This window comes from Leopardus geoffroyi, chromosome E1 (assembly GCF_018350155.1).
Source record: "Leopardus geoffroyi isolate Oge1 chromosome E1, O.geoffroyi_Oge1_pat1.0, whole genome shotgun sequence".
Lineage (NCBI taxonomy): Eukaryota > Metazoa > Chordata > Mammalia > Carnivora > Felidae > Leopardus > Leopardus geoffroyi.
In genome coordinates, this window is record NC_059330.1 from 53592903 (window position 1) to 53605339 (window position 12437).

At 50.5% G+C, this 12437-nt stretch overlaps 1 protein-coding gene across 11 annotated transcripts in view; it reads right to left on the reverse strand.

The window, feature by feature from the left end:
• SLC39A11 (solute carrier family 39 member 11) overlaps positions 1 to 12437 on the reverse strand; it is a 429657-nt gene that overhangs the window by 341017 nt on the left and 76203 nt on the right. Inside the window, exon 1 of one of the 11 annotated variants that reach the window (XM_045489584.1) lies at positions 2542 to 2670. The exons of 8 other annotated variants lie outside the window; for them this stretch is intronic. The gene's annotated coding sequence lies outside the window, so the exon portion shown is untranslated. Of the gene's footprint in view, positions 1 to 90; positions 186 to 2541; positions 2671 to 12437 lie in introns of those variants that run through there. 2 more of the 11 variants (XM_045489591.1, XM_045489585.1) reach the window with 2 other exon arrangements.

Consider the following 12437-nt stretch of genomic DNA (forward strand, 5'->3'; position numbering starts at 1 on the left):
CTCATGCTCTGTCTCTCTCTGTCTCAAAAATAAATAAAAAACATTAAGAAAAAAAATTAAAAAAAAAAAAAAAGAAAGGGGCCAGCTTACCTTGATGGGACACTCAGCAAGGACAAGGAGAGGGAGCTAGAAGAGGGAGCATTTCCCTGTCAACTGAGCACACCGCCAATGAAACGGAACTCACACTACTGCCCACCAAGGAAAGAAAGGGAAGTACCATTCCTTCTTGTTTCCGCTCAGCGGACCTCCTCTAGACTTGAACACGTTTTAAATTCTAGCTCTGACACTATAGGGGATCAGAGTCTTGCTGTGGAAAGTTACAAGGCAGAGAAACCCATTTGTTGAAAAGCCCCGTGTTCCGGTACACAAACATCAGGGCTCACAGCCTCATCTCAAAGGGCTCATTCAACTGCCCACCAGTCTTCCAGCTCCCACAGGGCTGGACACGACCCCACAGGGCTCAGCCCAGCCAGGTCCCAGAGCTCTGTGAGCGCGGACCAAGAGCTAAAGACGCTGACTCTGTTAACCCCATAAGGAAACCGTGGCAGAGGGTGGACGGGGCCCTTGTGCCAAGGGGCTCAGCAACGTGGATAGGACTCCAACCTGGGAAGGCTGTGGGTCCCCAGGTGAGCCCAGATGAGCCCAAGCCCAGCTCTCTTGCCAGGAAACCTCTAAGAGAAACAGCGTCTATGGATTCAGACCGTGTCTAAATAAAAACTCAGGAAAGGGAGTGCCCCCAAGAAAGAAAAAATAATATATTTTTTAAAAAACCCACCCATTTACATACTTCATCATGTTAGGTCCCCCTAAAATGAGTGGTTTGTGTTTCTCTGTCAACCAAGACATCTGGATCATTACCCCCCCAACCTTCTATTTCTGGCTGCTTGTGGATAAAATTTAAAACAGTGTTTGCAAAGAAAGGCACACAGCTGTCACCCCTTAGTACTTATCATCTAAGACAGGTCATAACAAACAAAAAAATAAACACAAAATTTTTTTTCAGTACTGAATGTGCCTTTTAACAGCTACAGAGAAGAGGAAACCACATACATTTGCCAACAGGCCAAAGTCAACGTGGGCTCTGTGGGTTCGCCACCAAGAGAGCTCTGGGTGTTCCGGGAGCAGAGCGGGGGGGGGGGGGGGGGGGGGGGGGGGGCCTGGTTTGCGGGACAGCACTATCCCAGCCTGTCTGCACCTACCTGAGCACCCAAGATAGAAGGGAAAGGATCAGCAAGGCCAAGCACGCCCTTTCCGTCCCAAGAATCACAGCATTTATCATTGAAAATGCAAACCCGGTGGCCCTGGGAGAAGTTTCTTCCATGTGCTGTTTTAAATCCTCACTGCTCCAAGGGTGGTCCCCCTCGGGAGCCAGTTAGAAATGCAGGATGTTGGGCCCCACCGGAACTTGCTGAAACAAGACTCTGCATTTTATCAAGTTCTGAGAGGGAGTCTCACACCCATTAAAATGGAAAGCATTGCTCTAATCCTGGCGCTTCTAGGAGGCCCAGAGCCTTGAAAGTGACTTCCCCTGCCCTGCGAGGGAGGGACTGGCAAGACTGGCACAGAGTCCCAAGTGAACGAAAAGTTTTCTCCAATAGGTCGGCCAGTAAGTAGCACCTCGGGAACAGGGGCGCCAGTCCCAGCACCGCCCGCGATGGGGCTCAGACTTCCTTGTGGGCCGGATGTTAATACATAAACGTGGATTAATTTGCAAGAGGGAGGATTATTCTCTGCCCTCCCCAACTTTAAAGATGTGTGCACACATTCTTCTCCAGCTGCACAGGAGGCTCCCTGACTGATACAGGATTTCTTTTCTCTCCTTCGCTAACCTGTTGCGCTAACCTGTTGCCCTGCCTCCCAGAGCCGGCCTCAAGGTATTGATGATGTTGGAGAGGTGGGAACAGCATTTAATGAAACTGCACGCGCACACACACACACACACACACACACACACTCGCTCCACGAGTTGAATCCAGCAACGGGATTCAGGCTTGGGCAGATGGGACTGTGGAAAGTTCTCTGATACCTCACTGCTCCAAGTGTGGTCTGGGGGCCAGTGACCCCGGGGAAGGGTTACAAATGCACATGCTCAGGCCGGCTGCACCGTCACCAAATGTCCAGTCAGGTTCAAAAGGCCGTGCTGCTCCCCAGGATGAGTGGGAGGGGACGCTGGCTGCCCCGCCTCTGCTCCCCCCCCCCCCCCGCCCAGGGCCCCAGGGCCCCAGGGACACCCCCCACGCACACACCCGCACGCCCACCATGAACCGCGGAACAAAGATTTGGTGAACCACTGTCAAAGGAAGGCAGGTCAACACCCTCCAGCCGACCCCGGCCAGGGGCAGAGGGGGCTCCGGGCGCCCCTCCCCTCCTCTGCCACCTGCCACAGCCATTGGGCTTCTCCCCCCCGACCCCCTCCTCTCCCCGGAGGGCACCGCCTTCCAAACTCCATTTTGCCCTTCCAGGTCCCACACTCTCCTGAGGGCCCCAGACCCCGGGCCTCCGGCCCAACCAAGGCGCTGAAGGGAGAAAGAGCTGACTCACTACGGTGCCCTCTCAAGCCCCCACTCCACTTCCATCAGCCCCGCTGCCGCTGGCTCGGCCGGCTCCTCTCCCGAAGTCACTTCCTGCTTCCCTCCCGGCACACGTGTCCCTCCAGCCGCCAGGCCCCTCCCCGCCGGCTGCGACTGGCAGATCCCGCCTGAAGAATCAATTCTCTGGTTCACGGCCCTCTGCAGGCTCGGGAGCCGATGGGGCGGGTGGAACAGAGCCCCGCGGCCAAGCGGAGAACATTCTGCTTGTACAAGCCTCTGCGGTCTCCTATGAAGCCGCAGAAACCACGGGGAGAGAGCGCCTTGTAACGTCCCTGATATCATTTATGTCACTACACTTGGCAGCTGAGTGAGCGGATGGGGGGTGGGGGGGGTGGGAGAGGAACCTCCTGGTATTAACATCGTTCTCTGAATCAGTGGCCCTCAATCTATAGCTCCCATCAGAATCACCAGAGAAAATGTCAAAACACAGAATGCAGGCACCCTGCAGAGGTTCTGGCTCTGCCAGTCTGAGCCGGGACCGAGATTTTCTGTTCTGAACTAAGATTTGTTGATGCGCTGGTCCTGCGACCACGCTTTGAGAACCATTGCTCTAGGTCAAGGGCTTTGCTTCCCAAGCCTTCTATGAAAAGACCAGCGGGGGGGGGGGGGGGGGGGGGGGAGGGGGGCCTCCTGGGTGGCTCAGTCCGTTGAGCACCCGACTTTGGCTCAAGTCATGATCTCGCAGTCTGTGAGTTCCAGCCCCGCGTCCGGCTCTGTGCTGATGGCTGGGGGCCTGGAGCTTGCTTTGGATTCTGTGTCTCCCTCTCTGCCCCTCCCCAGCTCATGCTCTGTCTCTCTCTCTCTCTCTCTCTCTCTCTCTCTGTCAAAAATAAATAAACGTTAAAAAAATTATTTTTTAATTACAAATTTTTAAAAATAGGGGCGCCTGGGTGGCTCAGTCGGTTAAGCAACCGACTTCGGTTCAGGTCACGATCTCACGGTCCGTGGGTTCAAGCCCCGTGTCGGGCTCTGTGCTGACAGCTCAGAGTCTGGAGTCCGTCTCAGATTCTGTGTCTCCCTCTCTCTGACCCTCCCTCCCCTGTTCATGCTCTCTCTCCCTGTCTCAAAAATAAATAAAACGTTAATAAATAAATAAATAAATAAATAATAAAAGACAAATCGTGTTTTAACGTGTGTCCTGTGCAACATTTGGGACATACGTATGCTAAAAATATATTTCACCTTCGTTGTTTACCAGAAATTCTGATTTAACTGGGTGTCCTATGTTTTGTCTCAGGAACCTACCAGAGGGTGACCAGGTCAGAAAAACTGTTCATAACTACAGTGCCACACACCAGAGGATTCAATAGGAGCTGGCATCTTTTGTCCAGTAAAAAGCTGTCATCCCCATTGAGGGTGGCACCACATTCGCGCACCGTGTCAGGAAATGAGATGGCCTGGTGACTGTAGGGGCTCTCTGCCCTCAGGAGATTCTCAGACCCAACAGAACCAGACCAGGTGTCTTACTCAAGAAAATACCACTGATCGGGGAAGGGCTGGGGGGTGGGGCGGGGGCTGGCTTCAACAGCTGCCATGTATTGCCTCACAGTTCTAGAAACAGGAAGTCTAGGATAGGTCCAAGATCAAGGTGCAGATTTGGTTCTTGGTAAGAGCTATCTTCCCGGCTTGCAGACAGCTGCTTTCTCACTGTCCTCTTGTGGAGGAAGAGAGATCTCTCTCTCTCCCTTCCTCTTCTTATAAGGCCACCAATCCTATCGCATGAGGGCCCCCACTCTTATGGCTTCATTTAAGCTTACTTACCTCCAAAATGCTCTATCTCCAAATGCAGTCATATTGGGGGTTAGACATATGAATTTCATGAGTGGAGCCTTCCTGCGTGGGATTAGTGTCCTTACAAAGAGGACCCTAGAGAGCTCCCTCACCCCCTTCCGCCGTGTGGAGACACATGAGGAGTCCGCGACCCAGAACAGGTCCCTCAGCCCCACCACGCTGGCACCCCCTGATCTGGGATTTCCAGCTTCCAGATCTGTGACTGATCAGTTTCTCTTGGGGATCAGCCACCCACTCTGTGGTGGTTGGTGACAGCAGCCCAAATGGGCTGTAACACTCCATTTAACAGATAAGGAGACTGAGTCTCAGGAAAGCTCTGTCGGGACCCCAGGTTGACAGGGTAGTGTGGGAACCCAAGCCCAGCTGACTCCAGAGAGGGGACTCTTCCTGCGTCGGACATACAGGGTTCACAGGACGAAATCAACACCCCGGTCAGCAGAGCCTCGGGCTGACCTCAGGCTGGGTGGCCGACCTCCAAGAAACAAATCTCAGAATTTCTTTCCTTCCCCCAGTGAACCGTAAACACACACACACACACACACACACACACACTAGCAGGCACTAATGAGAGGCGGGTGTTAGGCAGGCTATGAGGGCTGCCTCCCGAGTATCTAAAGGCCATAAAACTAAGTGATGTTGAGAGTCAGCAAAGGAGCCTCAGGGCAGCAGAATGGTGGCCCTTTACTGTGGCTTGACCTGGGGAAGCAAGCTGGCAGGGCCTCCCCCTCGCAGCATGGGGGCAGAGAGAAGGTGGGGGTGGGGATAGTGGCAGTGTCTGCAGCCAAACACCCCAGGTTGGGGGACGTGGAGAAGAGCTACGAGATGGGCACAAGGGATCCAGCCCAGTGGGTCCTGGGTCTTTCCTTCTCTACCCCTTCTTCCCGCTTCCCCTTCTCCCTCCCTCGCTGTCCGAGATCTTGATTTCTCTTAGGAGGTCACAGAGCTGACAGCCAAGAGGAATCTCAGCCTGGCACATGAGTTTCCTTGGACAAATTCCCCAGCCCCTCCCAAACCCTCCCAGCCTCAGGTTCCCCATCCTAAGACAGTGACTGGAGTGAATCACCCAACGCCCAGCCCAGCACCCATCATGGCAACCTGAATGATTATCTCTTGGCTGTCTCTCCTTCCTTCCTTCCTTCCCTCCTTCCTTCCTTCTTCCTTCTTTCCTTCCCTCTTTCCTTCCTTCCTTTCCTAACTTCCTTCTTTCCCTCTTTCTTTCCTTCCCTTCTTCCTTCCTCCTCCCCTTCCTTCTTTCTTTCCTTCCTTCTTTCCTTCCTTCCTTCTTTCTTTCCTTCCTTCTTTCCTTCCTTCCTTCTTTCTTTCCTTCCTTCCCTTCTTCCTTCTTCCTCCCCTTCTTTCTTTCTTTCCTTCCTTCCTTTCCTAACTTCTTTCTTTCCTTTCTTAACTTCCTTCTTTCCTTCCTTCCCTTCTTCCTTCCTCCTCCCCTTCCTTCTTTCTTTCCTTCCTTCCTTCCTTCCTTCTTTCCTGCCTGCCTGCCTTTACTCAATGCCTATTTCACAAGCCTCTGATCCATGCTAGGCACTCTGTGGGACCCCGGTACTCCAAGATCAACTGAGCACTTAGGTTGCAGGAAGTGGAGAATGTTCTAGGTTTACCACCTAGCAGACCAGGGCACATGTCATTGCTGATAACTGCCCAGAAGCCTCAGAAGAAAAGGGCCTCAATCTAAGGTCTTGTGATTTCTTCCTCAGACTAAAGTAATATTCATTTTAATATCAAAATTTCTAATTTTTTTTCTTAAAGAGGACCCTTAAAATTGTATAAACTTCAGAACCCACGAAACCTAATGTGCCCTGGGTGCATATTTAGAGATTTAAGCTGGAAAACCAATAGCTTCCTCTGGTAGGCAGAAGAGGCCCACGTCTTCCTCGTCCCTGAAACCCATGGATGGGGACCTCCCACTGAAAAAGGGTATTTGCAGCTGCGGTTGAGCAAAGGAGCTCGAGGTGGGGAGATTACCCTGGGTTCTCTGGGTGGGCCAAGCGTCATCACAAGGGTCCCCACAAGGGAAAGGACGGAGGCAGCAAAGTCAAAGGAGAGTAGGAGGCATGAGGATGTGAACAGAGGTCAGGGCAAAGGGATGCCAGCAGCCTCAAGAAGCCAGAAAGACAAGGAAATGGATCGGCCCCCAGAGTCCCCGGAAGGAGCACAGCCCCCGCCAGTACCTTGATCTTAGCCCTTCTGTTGGCCCTTCTGACATCCAGAATTGTAAGATGAGAAATCTGTGGTGGTTCAAACGACAAGGATTTCCGTACTCTGTTTCTGCAGCCCAAGGAAACTAACACACTTGGGTTTGCCTGGAAGCATCTGATTTCACTGGTGCCTTTCTCCGGTGACACCGTGAACCACCAGGACCCACACTCGGCCCCTGCCCACCGTCATGACTAGGCAGGACAGACTACACAATTTGTAGGGCCTGGCACAAAATGCAAACAGGGGACCACTTATTCAAAAGGTCGGCGGAAGAGTGCCGTTAAAATACTCATTAAGGGGCACCTGGGTAGCTCTGTCAGTTGAGTGTCAGACTCTTGGCTTTGGCTCAGGTCATGATCTCAGGGCTTCATGGGATCAAGCACCTGTGTCAGGCTCTGCACTAGCAGCTTGGAGCCTGCATGGGATTCTGTATCTCCCTCTCTCTGCCCCTCCCCATCTTGCACTGTCTCTCTGTTTCTCTCAAAATAAAATAAATAAGCTTAAAAAAAAAAAGTACTAATTAAGGGGCACCTGGGTGGCTCAGTCAGTTAAGCATCCGACATCAGCTCAGGTCACGATATCACGGTTCCTGAGTTCAAGCCCCACATCAAGCCCACATCGAGCCCCGCATCAGGCTCACAGCTGTCAGCGCAGAGCCTGCTTTGGATCCTCTGTCTCCCTCTCTTTCTGCCCCCCCCCCAAATAAACATTAAAAAAAGGACTAACTAATAAAGCCCTTCTTTTCTTCTGCATCTCTCTGCTCACTGAGGACTCCAGGGTCCCAGCAGATTTTGCTTACAAAACCCAAGTTCGGAGATAAAATTATTAGGAAATCTCAAGATGGTGACAGCAGGGCATTAAACCAAGTGCAGAGCCTTTCTGAGCACGAGACCCTGCACTCCCAAATCGGTCTCACGCCCATGAAGCTGGCCCTGTCACAGGAGCTGGGATGGTGGGGCCAGACTGAAGAAGGTCATGATGTCAAAATTAGGAAATTGGGCCAGGGTGGGTTATCCGAAAAACAGAAGTCCCCAGAGAGATTGGGAACCAGGACGTTCAGGGCAGAGGGAAAACATAAGTGACAGTCCAAGGTGCTGGTGTCAGGCGGCTTGGGGAGGGGACACGGGCAGTCCCAGGAGACTGCAGAGAGGGGCTGGACACCCTGCTGGAGAAGCCTGGGACTTGGGAAGGAGAAACTCCAGGAAGGATGAGGCGAGGCCAAGGGAAGAGCAGGGCCATCTTAGCCATCAGAAGCTAGTGGACCGGTATCTGGGGTCCCCAAGTTTTCCAGCAGCCATGAAATGGGTAAGCATTGAAAAAAATATTGGATTTTTAGCTCAATAAGAAAAAAAAACCTGGAAATTTAAATTAATAAGTGTTTAAATGTCTATAAAACCTTGTTAATTGTTGACTTTGGTGTTCATAAAAATTTAATTACATTCAAATAACAATCAGAGGTTAGCTTTTCTCACTTCAGGAGAATTTCTAAGTATGCACAATAATGGCCAAGAAATCACAGCCGATCATAAATTAAATCAGCCTGGAGCCAAATGATTTCCAAGGCAAAATTATAAAAATCTTCCTGATTATTTTATGGGGGAAAGAACATACTTAATATGGAATGTGGGAGCATTTTAATATATGCTCGGTGCAATGTGGGATGAGACCCCAAAACGCAGGAGTTCTTTGGGGGCTTGCAAAGACCCTAAGAGGCCCCAGGGAATGGGGAGGGAGGCAGGCTTGCAATAAACGTTATTCCTCTCTCCAAGCAGGAGCAGAAACTAACGTCATCTCACCAGCTGAGGCTCATAGAGGCCTGAGGATAGGGGTGGACGAAACTTTCCAGAGAGGACGGTGGTTTCCTACTGTCAAACTGTCAATAGGACCAGCCAATCAGGAGCCACAGTAGATGGGATGGTGGGAAGGGAACCCCCCTCGCGTGCAGAAGGCAAGAAGGTGGGGAGGTGGTCTCTCAGCCATCCGTAGTCAGAGAGAGGAGCAGACCTCCAAGTCTCTTCAGGTCCCATCAGACCGGATTGGGGGGCGGGGGGGCAAGGCCGGGGCTGGAAATGCATGGGTGCTGTGCGGAGTCATCCGAGAAGCCCCATGTAGTGCACTGAATGGTTGCCCCCAAAGATAACGTTTAAAATTTTTAAAAATTTATTTATTTAGAGAGAAAGAAAGCATGCAAATGCATGCATGAACAGGGTAGGGGCAGAGAGAGAGGGAGAGAATCCCAAGCAAGCTCTGTGCTGTCACCCCGGAGCCCCACTCGGGGCTCGATCCTACAAACTATGAGATCATGACCTGAGCTGAAATCAAGACTCAGGTGCTTAACCGACTAAGCCACCCAGGCGCCCCAAAAGATACCTTTAAATCCTAACCCCTGGTGCCCGTGAATGTGACGTTATTTGGGAAAAGGGTCTTTGCACGTCTGCAGAAGAGGTCATCCTGGATTAACCAGGTGGTGCTACATCCAGTGACACGCGTACTTACAAGAGATAGAGGGGAAACGAAGACAAGGACACGGGGACAAGAAAGCCACGTTAAGATGGAGGCAGAGCCCGCAGTGATGTGGCCACAGCCAAGGGGGACCAGGAGCCACCACCAGCTGGATGGGGCAAGGAAGGATTCCCCGAGGGCCTTCAGAGGGCGTGGCCCTGCAGCTCATTTTCTGATTTTGTGGCCTCCGGAACTGTGAGGGAATCCATTTCTGTTGTTTTAGGTCCCCTAGGCTGTGGCATTTTGTCTCGGCCACCAGGGAACAATACACCCTGAGTCCAAACGTTTCTACCACGTGCAGGCGGAAAAGCCCCCAAGCGCCAGGAATTGCCCCTAGCAAAAACACACGGTGACCCCACCCTCCCCATCCCTTCGCTGCTTGGGCAGACGGGTACCAGCTCCCCAGACATCTGACCAGGCTCTCCATTTTTCTGAAGGATCCATCCCTAAGTGAACTCATGCCGTATTTTCCCGCTAGCCTTTCTGCCAGATGGGCCAAGATTCCTGTCTCTTCTGTGCCTGCCCCTCCCCCCGCCAATCCTCCCACCCCACCCTCCATGACAAATCACTGTAGGGAAACCTAACTCATCCTTAAACACATCACTTCAAATTTCTCCCAAAAACCATCTGTGAAAGGTGAATAAAACCAATAAAACACCCCCCTAGCCAAAGAACCTTCTCAGACACCTGAGTTCTTGTTCAGTAAAGCCCTCCTTTGGCTCTGTGAGCTTGTGCGCCACAGCATCCGTGTGGCCACGAAGGGAGGTATTTGTCATTTAAGCCAGGTGTGCCCTTGGACTTGAGGGCCTGACAGGGTGTCAGCAGTGACGCAAGAAATCAAGGAGGAAGCACGCAGGCTGGTTCCAAGGAATCGGGGCACTGCTGTTTGAGCTCCAAGTTTTTCTTTGTTTGGTTTTGTTTTGTTGTTGTTGCTGCTTTTGCCAATAACTCACTGGGCAATCTTGGGCCAGCTCTTTCCTCTCTGAAACTGCAAAGTGTAACAGCTGGACCTCAGGTGACCTCTGAGGTCCCTCCTATGCTGAACGTTGATTCTCTGATTAAACTGCCAAAGCAAAACGGTGCCAGACCACAAAACTGGCACCAACACTTTACCAAGTATAGCTGAGGAGTTCTTTTGTGCCAGAAAGAAAGAAAGAAAAAGAAAAAGAGGGAAGGGGAAGGGGAAGGGAGAAAGAAACAAAAAGAAAAGAAAAGAAAAGAAAAGAAAAAAGAAAAGAAAAGAAAAGAAAAGAAAAGAAAGGAAGAGAAAAGAAAGGAAAGGAAAAGAAAAGAAAGGAAAAGAAAAGGGGGCAGGAGGGAGGGAGGAAGTCATCTCTTTGTGCTAAGGGGGACTTTCTCAACCTAACAGGGAGGTAGACCGACTTCCCAACTCAACTTCCACTGTTGGGGCTCTTATCGATTGACCAATGTCCTGTCTCCCTCCACCCCCGAAATTCACATGTTGGAGTCCTAACCCCCAGTCCCTCAGAATGGGACCTTATTTGGAGATGGGGTCTTTACGAAGGTGATCAAGTCAAGGTGTGATCATTAGGGTGGCCTCTAACCCAATGTGACTGGTGTCCCTTTAGAAAGGAAATCTGGACACAGGGACACATATACAAGAAAGACGACGTGAAGAGCCACAGGGCCAAGACGGCCATCTGCAAGCCCAGGAGAAAGGCCTGAATGGATCCTTCCTTCGGGCGCCTCAGTAGGAGCCAACGCTGCGACACCTTGATTTCAGAATTCCAGCTGCCAGAACCGCGAGAGAGTACATTTCTGTTGTGTAAGCCACTCGGTCTGTGGCGCTTTGTTATGGAGCTTCCGGCTAACACAGGGCGGCAAGTCACTGTGGCTTACACCATAAAATTCAGCGCTGGGAAGCCCCTCCGAGAGCTTCTGGGCCAAGCCTCTTGGCTTCCCGGGTGGCCGCACAGACCCTGGGCCGGCAGCCGGTTGGTGCCAGAGCCGGGGCTGGCCCCCACATCTCCCATTGGCCCCAACTCCCCCACATTTCACACTCTGTGAGTCCTCAGTCATCCTAAGCTGTCGGATCAGAGTCCCAGCCTCGCAGCTCATCCAGGAAAACGATTATTGGAAGCAAAACTACAGGGACATGGGTCAGGATACCAGAGCTAATAAAAATGGTTCAGGTACTTTCCAGGCATTCTGCGAACAGCTGACTTGCCCATTCCGTGTCTTAACACATCCCCGAATCAAGAATACTGTAGTTGTTTTCATAGTAAGATACTACGGAAATTCAAAATACTACGTAATTGAAACTTGACACAGATTCACGCCGGCCTTTTACCTAAAGTCATCATAATTGGCAACACTTTTACAGTCGGGCCACGTGTTCAGAAAACCTCAGTGGAGACCTACAATAACAATACAGACAGAAAGCCTTCCACATGAAAGGCACTCGACTAAATCATTTGCCTAATTAAACAGAATGATGGAACCCTGCATTTTGCCCTGTGCCCCCTGCTCCTGCTAATGAGGGTGGCCCATCAGTAGGATTTCTCAGGAACGCGCTGAATAAAACCATTTAAATTATAGGGAGAAAAAGATGTGGATCATCTTAATGTTCAACCAAAGGATAGTCAAATTACAGAACATAAATGCAGTGGAGTTTTATGCGGTTAGTAAACATGATAAAGATCATAGCAACACAGGAAGTATTTACGATATCATATTTTGTGAAAAAAGCAATAGACAAAAAATATGCCATTTTGTTATTACAGTAGTAAAAAAAATACACAAGGAACAGAAGACTAAGAAGGAAATTCATACAAATTAGTTGGGGCATCGGGTGACAAGAAGGTAGAGCTTTTCCCCCTTTCTATAATGCTATGTTCCTTTTATAATTTAAAAATATTTTGGCGGGGGCTCCTGGGTGGCTCAGTTGGTTAAGCATCTGACTTCAGCTCAGCTCATGATCTCACAGTTCGTGGGTTCAAGCCTCACGTCGGGCTCTGTGTTGACAGCTCAGAGCCTTTTTTGGATGCTGTGTCCCCCTCTCTTTCTGCCCCTACCCCCCCCAAAGCAGATAAATAAACAATTAAAAATTCTAAAAACATATATATAATTTAAAAATATTTTGGTAAGGTATAAAAGAAGATGAATACAGGAAACAAGTTGCACTGAGCTTAAATCATAATGCCTAAAGCCAGTAAAGACACCCAATCCAGGTACTATAAAACCTCAGCACAAGACCATCAGTCCATAAAATAGACTCTGTGCTTGTATCTAAAAGCACCTGGATGTTTAAAACACCCAGCTCTTTGGAAAGCCGGGTGCCCTTGAAATTTTCCATGATTTATTTTAATCAATCATTTC